A 13,008-nucleotide genomic window follows, 5' to 3' on the forward strand; every position below is an offset into this window, starting at 1 on the left:
AACTGCCTACAATATCTTGTGGAGAAAAGAGCTAAGAAAGCAAAACAAGGAAACTAGTTCCTGAGGGTTGCTTGCAATTAGATAGTACTCCAGATTGTGAATATGGGAAAATATCTCAAAATGACCAGTGGGAGATGTTAGAGTTGTTAATAGAAGATGAACCTTTTACTTTTGTTATTGTAATAAAAGTTGTTTTATTTTTTGTAACATTTTGTATAAATCTTTTTCTATAAATGAAATGTTCATTAGCAAAAGTTATATTTGTAAAGCAACTTCTGTTAAAACCAACCAAGTTATAGCCCATTTGCAAATATTTAGATATTTAAAACGGCTAGAAATCAATAAGGAAAATAGTTAATTTTACCTAAATAATAAGTTTAGAACACTTGAAAGGCTCAAGGTATATAACCTAATTTTTATTAATGTTAATTTTGAAAGCTAAGAAAAGTAGTTTCCATTTTTTAATTTATTAATTTAGTTTTTTTAGACATAGCCAAGAGTTAAGTGTTTCTTAAAAGAAAATGTGAAAAGCATGATTGAATTATTGAGAGAAAAGAAGCATAAGTTTTTAAATCAGAAAAATTAAAAATTAAAATCGTTATCATGCAGTGCCAAAGCAACTAAGGTATCTATTTTTTATTTCTTAAAGTTAGATGTTCAAATTTCAATGAAAAAAAAGGGAAATTGCAGTGAGTGACAAAAAAAATTAAGAAAATTGTAACTATGATTTTGAACTTTTTGATTTTGCAAATATAGCAAAATATTTAAATACTATTCTTTATTTTTAATACATTTCAATTTTACCCTCTTATATATTATTTGACGTTTTAATTTTATTTGCACATCTTAGGCTCCAATACCAGTGTGCACTTCGACTCAGGGCACTTCACCACCATTGTATCTTCAAGCTTTGCAGCGACAATTTGCTTTTGAGATGCAAACCGGTGCAACATCTATGGGAAGATTCTAGTTGTGAACATTTTGAAGGTAAAATTGGTGTTCATACAAATTGTCCAGGGAGTTTTAGAACAAAAATATGGGGGCTTGGGTGATGTAATCTGGGGCATTATTATACTGCAAATTGTTTCCTTGTTTCTTCTTAGGTGAGCCTCCTCCTACAACAATAGCACGGTACGAACCCCTCGGACCTACAACCAACGACAACGACCACAAACCTCGACAACTTGTCCCTATCTATTTTAAGTTTCGGCATTTTTGTTTCTTCTTCATCTTTCATTTGATAAGCTTTATGGATCAATAGATTGCAGTTCAAAAGTGTATTAGTCACATAATTGATATCTTAACTAAACTAATCAAAATAGATTTTTTTACATGTGTAATAACCAAAGTGTATTGATAAGTTAATATTATACAATATCAAACATATCAAAATGCTTATACATCTAATATCAAAGTGTAAACATCTATCAGTCACAAAAAAAGAGTATATCAAATCATCAATAAAGCAGGTGAGTTTCATTTTATAAGCATGATATTCCAGGTGTTTGAACATTAGATACTAGACAATTAATTAACAAATACTTGAAGTACGACATGAGTGTATCAATAGTATATCTAACAACAATCAATATTCTAAGGAGAAATTGTATTAGGTAACAAATTAAGTTTAGTATTTAGCAAATATGACTCTCACTTTTCAAAATTTGGCAATATGGCAAATATCTAATAAGAATCACGTTTTCCATCAACAGATATTTTCTAATTTTCCTCTTCCTTATCCTCCTCACGATCCTCCCAATTTGGTATGTTCTTCAACCTACAAAACCCAAATTTATCATCCATGCCACCGTCTTCCTCTTCAATGTCACCGCCGCTAACTGTATCTTCTCTAGTAACCAAGTCACTGTCTCCTCTCGGAACCTTAATGACAAGACCGGAGTCTATTAAGACTGCCTCGACGTCTACGCCGTCTACCAAACCAGCAGATCACTCTCCGTACCGTGAACCTACCTACCTCGCAAGGCCACAACGATCTTATATCTAGTCTCTCTTTCTTGTCCGTAACATCGTTCCAATCTCTCCATACAATGATGCCATTTTGAATCAAGATCAGGTCGTCGGTATCGTTCAGTTATCGATCTCAACATCTTGTATCAAATATACCAGATGTGCATCAGTACTATATCAAATGTATCAAATGGTATCAAGTATATCAAACATTATCAAGTGTATCAAGTGGTATCAAGTATATCAAGTGGCATCAAATATATCAAGTGTATAAAGTGTATCAAGTGTGTATCAGTATCGGATATATCAGGTGTATCTGGACATTTTTAACATTTACCATTTAAAATTGTGGATTGTGCTTATTTTTTGCTATTTTTGAAATTTTTGCAAAATTAAAAGATCTAGACTACGAGCCTAATATTAGTAACTTGTTTTACCCATTTTACAACTACCCCATAAAAAAATTGAATCAAGAAATGCAACTCTGGGATGCATCAAGTGCCAAAGGTCATTTTGAAATACCTCTACTTTAATATTTTTACCTATATTTTCAATAAAAAAGGTTTTATATCTAACATTTTTTATGCAAAAACTATTTTAAATAATATTTTTTTATTATTGTAAAGTGATTATATCAATTACAAATATATTTCTATTACAATATATTTTAAATATTTCCGACTACTCATTTTAAAAGTACTTTTTTAATAGTTTACCTTTCAAGTGTTTCTTCAAAATGGGAGAATTTAAAATAATCAAAATCTTAACATCTTTTCAAAAACCTAATTTGATATTATGTGCATTGCACATGTTACGTATAGTTGGAAAAGATAGTATAGAAGATTAATAAATTGATGAATAAGAGGGCTTTGTTTTTCAAATATAAGTCATGAAAAAATGTTTTAAAAAAATTGAAAGTTTTTTTAACCCAAAAAAAAAAAAAGAAGTCGAGAGAGAGAAAAATAATAGTTATTTTATATTAAAAATTAACAAAGCATGATGTAAAATTAGATTTAATAATGCATAATCTGTTTCTGTTCCTCTATAATTTTTTAATTCTGTGAAAACAAAAAATGGGATCGATCCCCGCTTCCACTGCGAAACCATCATTGGTTTCCCTTCAAAAACAACAAAAAAAAGAAAAATAAAATATACCCTAAATTAAAATCAATCTTATTGATAGCACCGAAAACGTACTATCTTTCTCTTCTTAATTTGGGGTGGTTAATTTATTTTAATGAGTTTAATTGATGTTTTTATGGGTCTCGGGTGCATAAGAGGTAGAGCAGGGCGTTCGGTTCAAAAAGATGTCAAAATGTATTAAGGGTGGAAGGAGGTCGAGAAAATTATCATTCTACCCCTAGGTAAAGCGTTTCAATGCCCAAAAGAAGCATTGCACAACACTTGAAGACAAAAGCGATGCTTTTTGGGTAAAATAGGGTAGCGTCGCAATGCTACATGCAGTGTTGTGATGCTTTAGATTCTAACGAACAAAGTGCACGTGCAAGCAAGCATTGCGGCAGCATGACAACGTTGTGCCACAACGGTATGGCAACTCCTCGCCAAACATTGCAAGGCTCTTACAAAGGGTTACGACCTTGCGGTGCTACTTTATATAACTATTTTGGCCGATTTGGAAAGTTTTCACGCCATTTTTCCATTTTAATCTCACTATAAACGTTAGTTTATTCTATTTTTGGTCAAGATTGAACTTGAAAAGCTTGAGTTTGAAAATGATTAAGGGCTAGAGGTAAGAATTTAGCTTGGGTCTTTTGGTTTATTTCCATTCCTTTAGGATTCTTGAGACTTGGGATTGTATTTTGTTGAGATTTTCTGTTATAATAGAGATTTCATCTTGCAATTATTCTTCAATCTTCCTTTCATGGGAGTATCTGACAAATTAGTCGTGTTATTTTGATTGATTGCTTTTGATTAGCCCTAATTTGTAATCATTAGTTAGTTAATCACCTAGAAGCAAAAATTAAGTAAGGTTGTGATGTTAATTTAGGGTTCCAATTAATAAGCATTCTTTTTCTAATCTAGATAAATCTCACCTTGAGTAATCAATTAGACGATGGAAATTGATTATTTAACTTGGCATGTCCTTAAGTTTAATGCTTGTTATTTTATTGTTTAGGTGAGGATTCTTGCTTAAACTTTAAATTAATTCGATCTTACGGACTGCCACTTAGGATTCTAACTCATGCTCATTTATGATTAAGTCTATGATAGAATTATAAGGAATGGGAAAAACTAGGCCGACCCAAGTTAGGTGTTTGCTTAATTGATTAATTCATGATCAATTCAATCAATTCACACTATGTGGATTAAATTTACTCTACACTACTTTATTTCGTGCAATTTAGATTTATTTAGCATCACCAATCACAATCCCCCCTCCCGGTTACTTCCTATAAGCTTTGTGGTCTAGAAATCTTGACAGCTCCCTATAGATCGACTTCGTACTTCCCTTTACTATATTTAGTAGAGTAAAGCATGAAATTTATTTGGTTCAGATCGTGGGATTTTTATGACGCCCTAATGGTCGCGACCAAATTGGCGTCGTCGTCGGGGATCCAATGGATTTCTTTATTAGAAAGCTGATAATTTATTATTGGCTAACTCATTTTTCTTTTAATGCATGATCGACATTCTCGAAGGGTCTAGACTGTTATAATTTGCATAAATATATTGGGAGGAGAGGAGAATCAGAAGAGAAAGAAGGGAGCAAGCCCCACAAAATGATCTCATTCATGTAGAAGACATATAAGAAGAAGAAAAGTCCCAAGAAGAGGAGTTTGAAGACGAAATTCCACTGATGGCTGGGTGAGAGAAAACGTTGAGGGAGCTCGCAGCACCAGATTTCACCCAACAGCCCCCTATGAATTGCGTAACTCAAGACGATAGGTATGTTCAAACTAAAATCTGGGTTAATTCACTTATTCACTTACTCCCTTCCTTTTCTGGCCTTGCAGGTGAAAACCTCACATAAACACCTCAAGGAGTTCCATCTTGTTTGTAGTTGGATGAGACCAAACGGAGGGACTCAAGAGCTACTCAACATGATATCATTCATTTTTTCTTGGAAAAAAGATGCGAAGGATTGGCACTACATCCTGCCGCCAGGATGCATCACGTCATGGGAGGAGATGCTACAACAGTTCTTAGAAAAGTTCTTTCCCACCTCACATGCTACAAGTATACAAAAATAAATTTATAGCATCTTGTAATTGAAGGGGTACATGAGAAGTTCCTTGAGTAGAAGCGAATCGTCCAAATTCCATTGTGATTGAACGCATACATTAACAGTCATACAAGAAGATTATGCAATCAAAGTAAATTACAACATGCTTTTCAAATAAAATACATCATTTGAAGAACACTTCTTCTCGTATCCTTCGAACGGTCATGAACTCTTCAATCAAACAGCAACAAGGACTTGAATACCTTCTTCAAATTAAATTGCGAAACAAATGGAAGAGAACACTACCACTTGGATTCCTCAGTATGCTCAGGGTGAGAACCCAAGAGTGGTGGGTTTTGACTATTTTGGTTAAGAGGATATTTGTGAGTTTTGAGGATAAAAACGATCGAAGAAGAAGCACTATCACATAGCAAGCTTCTCAATCGTTTAGGTATCGAATAGCAAAAACTTTCAGTCGTGTAGACTATTGCATAGATACGTCTTCCTATCGCATAGGCAACAAGAGCCTATCGTATAAGCTATGTGTTGTCCTGTAGACTATAGCATAGCCTATATTTTTTGTTCTTGTTGTACTCTTTGGTATATTCAAAAGAAAAAATAATTTTTCCTTTTATTCCAATTGTCATAAAATTGCATAACCACCCACTAAGGTAGTTTTTGAGAAAAAGAGATTATTATTCAAAATAATAAATAATATAAATAAATATGATAATTAACTTATCATATTATATTTATAACCTATAGTTTTAATATTGCATCACATACAATATAAACAATAATTATTTTTCTCTATTTTATGGAATTTAATATAAATTAACAATTGTTTGAATCTCATTCAAATATTTATCCTCCAATTAATGCATCAAATACATTATATCAATTATATTATATATAATTAAATTTCCTCTTATTAATTTGAACAATTCAAATTAACCCAAAAATTGATTCTCAACATAATCCTTTTGAGCTACCAAGGGGATCTTATGGACATGTAGCTTGAAGTTCTAACGGTATGTGAATAATTAATTAAACGCTTTAATTACATTATCCACCATCCGTTAACTATCGAGCACTCCATTAAAGACTGACAATTGCACTCTCCACACTATAGATATATTTCAGTGTCCATTGGATATAACCAATCAATAGTGCGTTGACCCTTCACAAATTGCTCATAAGTACAACTGGGTCAAATTACCGTTTTGCATCTATAGTTACATCTAACTCCTTAAGTACCATTAATTTCTCTAATGAACAATAAGTCAATAGTCCCACTATGACTGAGTTCTCTTGAGCCAGGAGAGGGTGTGTCCACTATGTTCAAGACCCGGAATCAACCCTTAAGGGAGCAATTTATCTACTTGCCCCTTCATCGGGGAAGAAGTGAATTTTGTCTTGTGTAGCTGAGTTCTTAGCTCCTCAATTAGACGAATCCCTAAAATGGTAGGCTTGTTGAGTTGGCAATCTGGTCACTCTCACCCATACAAATCAAAGGACTGCCTTCATGAGCAGGAGTTCACAATTCACTCAAGATTCAGGTCATGTCACCTATGGTCATTCTAGTAAAATGTAAGTCTCTATTATCAATGGTGTTATATAAAAAGACTAATCATTTCGTGGTTCGGACTTATATAAACTCTTTGTATAGAATACCCCCGCTCGCATGTCTCCAGATGAATGATCAGGATTAGATCATTTGTAGCACTTTACAATATTTATAATACCTATAAAACAGGTTGTATCCGTAGTGTCACCATGATAAGGTACCCAACTTTATCCATCAACTACAGACCCTTTAAATTATTATTTAAACAAGATCCACATGTATGTCTCTACATACTTGTTTAAATTTACATAAAATAACCTCGCATCTTAGTTTATTTGATTGGGTATATGCTTATAAAATAACATTTATTTTATTAATAATAATATATTTATACAGAGATTATAAACTACGAGATTACAATGAGATTTAGGACACCAATCCCAACAGTAATTTGATGTAGAGACGTTTCATGAATATTGGGAGAAGTTTAAGAGGATCTATGCAAAGTTCCCTCATCGTCAAATCTCGGATTAGTTGTTGATCCAATATTTTTATAAGGGTTTGTGGCAGAACAACAAGAGCAACATGGATGTCGCGGCGAAAAGAGCCCTGGTAAAAAAAAACTCCCTTTGAAGCGATGAAACTCATAGCTAACATGGCGAGGAACTCCCAACAACTTGGCACAAGGGCCTCAGTTAGTGTAAAGATTGCATCTGAGGCAAGTGAACTTAAAAGCCAAATTTCTAATCTTATTGATGTTACGAAACAGATGATCCTAGAAAAGAACAAACCCAATGTAGTTTGCCAAGTACGCATGGTGATCGAACACACGGTCAATGTATGCCCTAATGTTCAACAAGGGATAATTTTAGAAGTAAATGTTATTGGAGGGCTCAACTTTAATGGGAAAAACAGACGGAGAAACATCTCAATCATGCCTATAGTCCAGGGTGGCAAGACCACCCAAATTTCAAATGGGGTGGCCAGAACTAGCAAGCTCAACCTAGAAAAAGAGCTTGGTCAAGTTCAGGTATGTCCATGGAGGATATTGTTAAGGGTTTAGCTTTCTTTGAAATTTCAATAGGACACGAAAAATGTGAAACCCGAACCCTATTTTCTCTACTGAAATGAGTAATTAGTATGTTAAACAAGTTAAGGGAAAAGATTGAGAATAGGAGAGAAGAAGTTCTAAGCGTTGAAATCGAGTAAACATTGGGTGAGCATCGAGTAAACATTAGGCGAGCATCGAGTAAGCACTAGTCGTGCATCGAGTCAAGGTCATACATGAGGGAGGAATCGCTCGATTGCGCGTAAGAATGGGCGTAAGGCACTAGGTGTGCGTTGAGGCATGTGGCTAATGAGATATACGATGCCAAGACCATGTATGAGGCTGGAGCTATGTGATAAGGTTGGGAGCTATGCGATGAGGCTGGAGATATGCGTGAGCCTGGGAGCTATGCGATGAGACTAGGTTGATGCGTGCGACAAGAGGCCTTAGGAAAGAGGCTCGTGCAAGCATTGAAACAAGAGTTGTCTAAGGTGAGTGTTTGTATGCGTTGGTTGAAGAAGTATGCACCAACCATGAGGCTAAGCGTTGGAAGGAGTGTACGGCCATTGGATTATATCTTGTTCTTGAGAGGTTAGTTAGACGTAAGGTGGGCCATGGCAAAGGCTACGATTCCATGTAAGGCCAAGTGAGGTTGGACATTCAAGGAAGCTATGTGTTGACAAGCAGGATGCATTCAAGAGATGCTATGCGATTAGGAAGATGAGTATGCAATGAGTTGAGTAAACATTGAGATTAAGGTTAGCATCAGGACAAGTGGCTAAACCAAGTAAAGTTTGAGCTTAACCTACAAGGATGTGGTAGCATATTAGGATATGCAATAGAGACTTATGTGTTGGGCATGTTATAGAAAGACAACTCAAATTAATGTAAGCAGGAAGTGGAAAGTGTTAAATGTTGGACATTGCATGGAGTTGACAACTTAGATTTTCATGCAATACAAGTGTCATGTGTTTTGCAGCTTGAGGATGATGAGGATGGTCTCCTAAAGGCCTATGAATATCACCCCAAGGTTTCACTCCCGCTCATAACACAAAATTCCTTCAATGGACATTAGAAAAAGGTACTGAGTGCGAGTTTGGAGAAGGCCTTGCATTGATTAGGAAGAGCATGCATTGATAGCAAGACCATGTGTTGATCAAGAAGATAGAAGGTGCAAGTGTTGTTCGGGCATTTAGGACATATACTGTAATAGAAAGTTCAAACGAAGAGTTCTCCCAAACTACTCGTGCAAATTAAGTGATTCTTAAGCCAAGATCTCAAAAATTGAGTGTAGTTTCTATATAAGGGCTGCTATAAGAAAATTCTAAGTTAAGGGCTACCAAAATTGAAGGAAACTGAGAGGTCTTCACAGAATAGGGGACAGCCGGGCAAGGTGGAGGAATCTTGAGATTCTGAGCTCTTGCGTTGAAATTTGAAGCCCAAATTTAAGGTGAGTGAGTTAAGAAATTTGTAAACAAGTTTGTAAAAGGAAGTTTCTCGAAATAAGGTCTGGAATAATGAGTAATCTTAGCTTCAAATGAATCTAGAAATTAGGGTTAAAAAAGGAAGCAAGGGGAAACCAGGGAACTTGGAAAGAGAGAAAGGTTCCAGCAAAGCACGGTAAGTGGTATTCTTTTAAAATCTTAAAGCATATATTTAGATTATATGTTTATGTTGTGAATGAGTAGTCAGAACGAGAATGAGAATATGTGGCCAGGATGATCAGGGGTCAACAGACCTAGTTCGTGAACCCGAAGCAGAATCTCACAAGATGGTCAGGGGGCCTTGAGGCCTAGTTCCTGAGCCTGTGGGAGGAACCTCGTATGGGATGGCCAACTGAGCCTATAAGAAAAGAAACTATGTGCACATAGGAGATTAAGTGATTATGTTGAGTATTAGTTTTAACTATCTACTGTGTGTGTTTGAAGAACTGAGAACATACTCGTTCAAGATTGAGGTTTGAGTATTAACAGTATTGTGATATGCTTTTATTTCTATGAGTTTAAAGAGACTTGTTAAGCTACTACCACTCACTGAGCTTCTTGAAGCTCATTTTTTTCTTTCATGTTTTTCTTCGCAGGTAGCGAATGATGAGAAGTTCTAGGGTGCTGCTAAGGTCAAGGTTTGCCACACCACAACCACACTTCCAGATTTAAGCTGTTATTGTAAACATTTTAGTTAAGTCTGAGAATTGTATAAGCGTTATACTGATTGTAATAAAATAAGTTTAGCCAAACAGTTATTGCTTATTTACTTGGCTTTAAGTTTAGTGAGCGAAATAGGTTTAGATCGGCAGAAGGTATAACAAATTGGTGGTGTCTATTGTCCTCACGCCTCCTTCCCGGGTTTGAGAGGTAGGCTTATTAGAGGGCGTGACAAGTTGGTATCAGAGCCTAAGTTTTTTAGAAACCTGAGGTTTGAGTTCAGGAAAACCTAAAGGTTGTGTGGTAAAGTTGATTCCATGGGTTTAAGGGAAACCTTAGAATTAGTCAAAGTTAGACTGGTGGAACAGCAAAAGTGGCAGGCCTTATAGATAACTCGAGCTAGAACTCACAACGCTAGGTGAAGTACTGTTGGACAAATTAAGAAAGTTAATATTAGAGCGGCGCAGTGGAAATGTGGTAATAGGGAAGGTTTTGAAACCTTAAACCGGAATAGGTTTGAATAAATTCTGAGGACGAAATTTCATAAGCGAGACGTAATTGTGAAACCCAAACCCTATTTTCCCTACTTAAGTGAGTAATTAGTATGTTAAACAAGTTAAGGGAAAAGTTTGAGAATAGGAGAGAAGAAATTCTAAGTGTTGAAATAGGGCTCTCGGGTAGTATGTTAGGAAACATTTGGTCAAGGAAAATTGGCTAAGTGTGGCAAGCATAAGATTTGGTTAAGTATGGAGTTAGGCATGAATATGACCTTGCCTTGGGCATTGATATGGGGGTCATAGGTGTTCGTCTTGTCTTTAGAGGTTAGACAAAGTCCATTTAATGGCTAAACGTTAGCCGTTAAAATGGTGGTCGAACGTGGAAGCGGCCAAGGCAAGGATCGAGCATCAAGTAAACACTGGGCGAGCATCAAGTAAACATTATATGAGCATTAAGTAAGCACTAGTCGTGCATCGAGTAAATGCCATGCATGAGCGAGGAAGCGCTCGTTGCGTGCAAGGATGAGGAAGACAAAAGAAATCCTTAATATCCTTCTCCTAAACGCTGTAAAACAAATCCTTAGATAAGCGAAGTTCCTTAAAGAATTGCGCACAAGGAAGAGGAAGACAAAAGAAAAAGAGAGGGTGGTAGTAAGTCAATCTGTCTCTACGATCCTTCAAAGAAGCTTGCCTGAAAAACAAAAGGATCCAGGTCTGTTTTCCCTCCCCTGTATGGTAGAGAATAAGAAGATTGAAATAGCGATGTTAGATCTTGTGCATCTATAAACGTGATGTCATATTCCATTTACCAAGATCTTAAGTTAAATGACCTAATTGAAACTGAAGTAGTAATTCAATTAGCTGACAGGTCATTTATCCATACTCTAAGACTCATTGAGGATGTCCTTGTCCAAGTTAATGAACTTATTTTCCTTGTTGATTTTATATTCTTAAGATGGAAAAGTACACATCTATTTCATCTATATTGATCTTGCTTGGTTGGCCCTTCATAAAAATGACCAAAAGATGAAGGTACTTTGTCTGTAAAGTATGATGGGCAGGTAGTTAAGTTCAATATTTTTTATGCTATGAAGTCCTCCACCACTGAACACACACATTCTTTGTGCCAGATTGATGTGTATGATTCTTTTTGGCAGGAAGTCATATGAGACATTTACGATGACAATGAGGAAGACTCAGGGGACTTGATTCCTCTAGTGGAGTTTTCCACTTTGTCTATGACAGAGCTGGTAAGTATGCCCAATTCTTCTCCTAATGATTCATCTGAAAGGGTGTTTCCTTCTGTCATGCAGGCACCAAAAGTGGAATTCAAAGAGCTTCGTAACCATTTCATGTACGCCTATCTTGAAGAGGCCGAGATGATGCTCGTGATTATCTTAAGGGATTTAACTAGTGAGTAAGAGAAACAACTGTTGGAAGTCTTGCAAAAATATAGACTTGCGATTGGTTGGACATTGGTAGATATAAGAGGAATTAGCCCAGTTGTGTGTATGCATAGAATTGCACTTGAAGAAGGTGCTAAGCCATGCTAACAACTTCAACGACGACTAAATCTCATGTACAAAGAGGTAGAAATGAAGGAGGTTTCAAACTCCCAAATGCAAGTATTATCTACCCTATTGCTAATGGTGAATGGGTTAGTCCCATACACATAGTGCCTAAGATGTAGTAGAAAAATGAGGAGGGTACTTTTATTCATGTTAAGTTCAAAATGGATGGAGGATGTGTATAGATTTTAGAAAACTGAATGATGTGACTAGGAAAGATCACTTCCCCATCCCTTTTATTGAGCAAATGTTTGAAAGTTTGGTTGGAAAACCTTTCTTCTGTTTTCTTGATGATTTTTCAGGATTCTATCAGATCCCCATTCACCAAGAAGATCAATAAAAGATAACCTTTACTTGCCCCTTCTTGCTTTCAGACGGATGTCGTTTGGATTATGCAACGCCTCAAGTACATTCCAACATTGTATGATGAGTATTTTCTCTATGTTTAAGCTCTTCATTGGGACCTCCCCTTTGAGCTTATGTGTGACATGAGTGACTTTGCAGTAGGAGCAGTTCTGGGCCAGAAAATGGACAAAACGCACCACATGATTTACTACACTTCTAAAACTCTGAACCCGACCCAATGCAGCTACACTACAATTTAGAAGTTTCTCGTTGTTGTTTTTGCTCTTGAAAAAAAAATCATCCTTATGTTATTGGTTCTAAAATTATTGTATTCTCTGACCATGCAACTTTCCCCTACTTTATGTTGAAAAAAAAAGTCCAAGCCCCGTTTGTTGAGATGGGTTTTACCACTTCAGGAGTTTGACCTGAAGCTCGAGGACAAAAAAAGGTCTGAAAACACCATTATCGACCATCTAAGTAGACTGACTACAGTTGAGGGGTGTCTTCATTCTGATGGAGACTTCTCAGACCATATATTGATGTCGGCAGATGGTCTTTCTATGACCCCATTGTATGTAGATTCAGTAAATTATTTACTCTCAAGTGATCTTCCCTCTGATCTCAAAAAATGTAAACTTGATAAGATTAAAAGTGAGTCGAAATACTATGTAAGGGAAGATCCTTATC

At 35.9% G+C, this 13,008-nt stretch overlaps 1 long non-coding RNA gene across 1 annotated transcript; it reads left to right on the plus strand.

Moving 5' to 3' along the window:
- The first annotated feature begins 846 nt into the window (after positions 1-846).
- LOC150036797 (uncharacterized) lies at positions 847-1,360 on the plus strand. The gene is made up of 2 exons (XR_016529427.1): positions 847-987; positions 1,104-1,360. It is a non-coding gene; the product is annotated as an uncharacterized LOC150036797 (long non-coding RNA).
- The last annotated feature ends 11,648 nt before the right edge of the window (positions 1,361-13,008 follow it).

This window comes from Benincasa hispida, chromosome 4, assembly GCF_027475165.1.
Source record: "Benincasa hispida cultivar pf3 chromosome 4, pf3_genome.v1.1, whole genome shotgun sequence".
NCBI classification, from domain to species: Eukaryota; Viridiplantae; Streptophyta; class Magnoliopsida; order Cucurbitales; family Cucurbitaceae; genus Benincasa; species Benincasa hispida.